Source organism: Lactuca serriola, chromosome 5 (assembly GCF_051521515.1).
Source record: "Lactuca serriola cultivar US96UC23 chromosome 5, Lser_US96UC23_V15, whole genome shotgun sequence".
Classification (NCBI taxonomy): domain Eukaryota; kingdom Viridiplantae; phylum Streptophyta; class Magnoliopsida; order Asterales; family Asteraceae; genus Lactuca; species Lactuca serriola.
The window spans coordinates 305667322-305672141 of NC_136412.1; the positions used below are offsets into that span (position 1 = coordinate 305667322).

General features: G+C 29.7%; 1 long non-coding RNA gene across 1 annotated transcript; it reads right to left on the minus strand.

Annotated features, from left to right (window-relative positions):
• Positions 1 to 2390: 2390 nt before the first annotated feature.
• On the minus strand, positions 2391 to 4048 carry LOC145051770 (uncharacterized). Its single transcript, XR_013683826.1, has 2 exons — positions 3685 to 4048; positions 2391 to 2627 (listed from the first exon to the last, which is right to left on the minus strand). It is a non-coding gene; the product is annotated as an uncharacterized LOC145051770 (long non-coding RNA).
• Positions 4049 to 4820: the final 772 nt, after the last annotated feature.

Below are 4820 nucleotides of genomic sequence, written 5' to 3' on the forward strand. Positions count from 1 at the left end.
TAATTATACATGTTATCCATATCATAGAATCTGTTCATTAAAATTCTTATGAAAGTGGAACGTTCACACTTTAGCTTAAAGGGATATTATTCTTGACAGGTCGGTTTTGTGAGGTCAAAACCATAGGATCATTGTTTTTTTTAACCTTAAATTCTTTACATATTATTAATGCGAATCAAAAATTGAAAGGAAACACAAAAAATTGAAGGTTAACAAAAGTACAAAACCTTCTATATATTTTTACCTCAAATGAGAGATAATTTGGTTTGCCAACATCAACATACCAATTACCAACAATCATAGAGTAACTAGTCGGGAACCACCAATACAAAACAAAAAACTAGAACACTCTTACTAGAATTGTCTCACTCTTGCCGTTACCATTCATTTCATTAATTTTTTTTTGATACAAACCTACAAAACCAATGTAATAAAAACAAATAATACCATGTTGATGGAGCTAATTTGCTTGCTTGTGTAGGCATTCGATCACAAATCCAATGAGAGTTGTATAAATGACTAAAATTTGTTTTTCAGTTGGGAATGGTGCATATTGTGGTTGTTTCAGTACTTCTATAAGCTTTCCACTTTTATTGGGTAACGCCTGAGTCACATCGTCTAGGGCTCACTCAAATTGATCAAGGATGGCCACTTCGCGATATTATGTCGATTTCAGTTCGCTTGACTTTATTAACTCTAAGCTAAGTCTTTGCCTGAAGAAATAAATGAAAGAAGAAAAGTTGATTAGTAGTTTTATCTGCATCTTTCCAACAGGAAGTGTTTCGCTTTGTTATGAACTCACAAATATTCAACCCGGAGACATCCCTCGTAGAGCAATGGCAAAGCTATTGTGTACAAAAGTGGGTCCTAGGACCCACCTAATTTTTTAATGTTATTTACTATTTATATATAATGAAAATTATGGCCTATTTAAAAAAGGGTTTAGGTCATTTTTGGTCACTTAACTTTTGGTTTTATGTCCATTTGGTCACTTAACAATTTTTAAGTTTTAAAAGGTCATCAAACTTTTGACTTTGTGCTCATTTAGTCATTTAACTTTTAATTTGGTCACATTTAGTCATTTAACTTTTAGATTTGTGCTTATTTAGTCACCTAATTATTAAAATTGTGCTCATTTAGTCACTAAACTTTTGAAAAAATTTAAAAGTTTAGTGACTAAATGAACACAATTTTAAAAGTTAGGTGACTAAATGTGACCAAACCAAAAGTTAAGTGACTAAATGAGCACAAAACCAAAATGTTGATGACCTTTTAAAACTTAAAAAGAACTAAGTGACCAAATGAGTACAAAATTAAAAGTTAAGTGACCACAAATGACCTAAACTCTTGAAAAATATTAGGACCTATCTTATAGTATTTAGACAAAATAAGAAACAAATAAATAAAAGAAATGATGGAATGTTTTATTTAAATTTGCAAAGAATATGATTAGTTTTTATCAAAATCTATCCAACCTTAGAAGGCAAAGATAAATAGTTGTAGTAGTTTGATATTATAAAAAGGATTTGTCAAAAGGTTATAAGAAAACTAGTAAAAGTAATACCACTTGTAGTAAATGGTGATTGCAAGTGGAATTTTTAAAAAGAAATTATTTTGTAAAAGTATGACTTTAGGGGTCAAGTAGGCCGGTTTGTACTGGTTTTTAAGGTGTTCGAACGTTTCTGTTGAATGCAGTTTTTTTGCAAATCGACTGGTTTTTACTGGTTTGACCCGCTCTGCGCCGCTACAAACATTTTTGTCTTTTAGTTTTATTTATATAACGAATCACATGTTTTTCTATTCTAGATTCGTCCTCTCGTAGGTGCAGTTTGTTTTTTTGAAGTCAAAATGTTTGCAGTCTGTGGACCACATCTGCAAGCCTCTGCGGCAGAAGAGGTGGACCAAATGTCTGCAGTCTGCAATAAAAAGACTGTTTGTTTTTAACGTCTGCAGCTGTTGAAATAAATTAATTTTTCAAACTTAATTTCATGTCATAAAGATTAAAAATGCATTTTCAGCAAAAAAAAAAAAACGGATGGTCTTTTTTTTTTTTTTTTGGTTAAAATGAAGTCTGAAGACAGTGGTCCATGTCTGCGCCAGAAAAACCTCGCGCAGACGTTTTTTGGTCTACGCACTTCTAAAAAACAAACACTCTGCGAGGGCATATGTCTGCGCGTTGTCTGCGAGGCGCAGACAAAAGTGGTTGCGCAGCTCTTCAAAAAAAAAAAAAAACAAACAGCCCCGTAGAGTGACCGCTTTTATAAGACTTGACTTTATTGGTGGAACTAAAAAAATTAAAGAATTGTTTAGATAAAGAGCAATAGGAATAAATAAAATAAGGAAACTGATATTTACAACATAAAATTCAAACTTACAAACGCTAACGCAAAGACTGAAGACCAGGAAATTATATGGTCAGTTACGGTAAAAATAATATTATATTAACATTTTCTTTAGTAACAAAGATATATAATATTCATAAAACATGACCCATAAAATCCATTACAATATTCATACAAAAACCAAATTCAAAATATATTAGAGAATAGAGATGAGGCTGAAAAGAAGCCCACTGAAATGCTCATATACGATATGCATCATTTTGACAATTACCATCTCTTTCGACCCTACATAACAAAAACAAGTAAAAAATAATGATTATATGAAAATGATAAAGAACATAAACAAGCATAGGCTTACATCATAAAATCCAAAAGACAGAATATTAGGAGTAGAAATACGTCAGTTATGATTAACTTTTTGTGTAATTACGAGGAACATCAATGTCTTTTTTTTTTTTTTTTTTTTTTTTTTTTTTTTTTTTTTTTTTTTTTTTACTGCAAACTAATAAACTACTACAAATTAATATAAATTGGTATGTCTTTTTATTTTTTATTTTTTTACTGCAAACTAATAAACTACTACAAATTAATATAAATTGGTTTAACAAATTTTACATATACGGTCCTATATTTTACATATTATTTTTAATATAAATTATATATTTATGAATTATGATTATGAAAATAATATATCGTATGTTAATACTAAATAAAATATATTATTTCTTAAGATATGAGATTTGCAACTTTTTCTTAGGTATTGTCTTATCAATCATTCATATTTAGTCGTGAAGTAGATATATCAAACTTGTTGATCAAATGGAATGAAATATTCAAATATTATATTTATAACCATCTCATTTATATGATGAGGCTCACGCTCCGCAGGGGTCGGAATGATTTTTTTTTTTTCTTTTTGGATCTAGTCAAAAGAGTGTCGTTATAGAGATTGCATTTGAAAGTAAAAATTCATAATGTTGGTACATAGGCAAAAGATGTGAAATACATGGAAAACATTAAAAAATACGAAATTGAGTTTCTCTAATCATGCGTCGTCCTGAATAATTTGATGCATCTCTTCATACATTTGGTTAGTTTTTTCACCTCTTTACCCCAACATAACCTATTAACTATTTTTATGGGTGTTGTACTTCATTATTTGTACTTTATTATCTATAAAGAAGTGCGAATACATTTTATAGTAACCTTATCATAAGTCCTAATAAATAAATTATCAACAATCAAATAGTGGTTTGAAAGAAAGAATGAGCGGATGTGCACAAAATGAAAATAAAGTGAGAAGTACCAAGAACACATCGTTAAAATCATAACCAAGCATTACCCAGGTATTAGAAAATTCTTTCACTCCAAAGTCATCGATCGTCGTGATGTCAAATCCGGACACCCCTCTTTATTAAGCGATGAAACTGGGTGACACCGCCACCTACGGAAACACTTATGTTGGTTGAAGATGTTGAGCCACTTCGCATGTCGCAGTCACGACTGTGTTTTCCTGCTTCTTGCTTCTCCCACAGAGGTGCCACCGAAACATAAATCGGGGAAAACGCAAAATCGAGAAAGCAAAGTTTGATAGAAAGTGGATAAGATATGGAACAAATGGAGAAGATAGAGATGAATGGTGAAATCAATCTACAGGCAGCAGGAAGTAGGTGGAACTGGTGAGACAAAAATGTGTGGCATGTAGACAGATGAAGCCAATCTATATATATATATATATATATATATATATATATATATATATATATATATATATATATATATATATATATATATATATATAACCTTAAAGGTATACACCCTTAAGTACCCAAAGTCAGCATACTACGTCGTTTTGTATCATATAATACATTGTAATCGTCTAAAGTTCTTCAAATTCAATTCCTAACTTGATTTACTTCCAAAGATTCTTATAAATTTAACCATTATCTTCCACTTACCTAGTTTTCATTTTCAGCTACTATATATATATATATATATATATATATATATATATATATATATATATATATATATATATATATATATATATAGTTAGAAGGTAATCCGTAGAAAGATGTGATGTAAAAGGAAAATAATAGTGAAATTTCAAAAATCTTGAATTAAATCAAGTTAGGGATTGAAGTTTAAGAAGATTATAATGCATATATGATACAAAATAATAAATTATGATGAGTTTGGGTACCTAAGCTTATATACCCTTAAAGATATATTCATTTTTCTATATATGGGCAAAGTGAATATACCCTTAAAGGTATATAACCTTAGGTACCCAAAGTTACCATACTACTTCGTTTTGTATCATATAATGCATTCTAATCGTCCAAAGTTCTTCAAATTCAACTCCTAACTTTATTTACTTCTAAATATTCTTCTAAATTTCACCATTATCTTCCACTTACCTAGTTTTCATTTTCAACTATAATATATATACTCTAGAAAGTGTTTGGTAAAAAGATG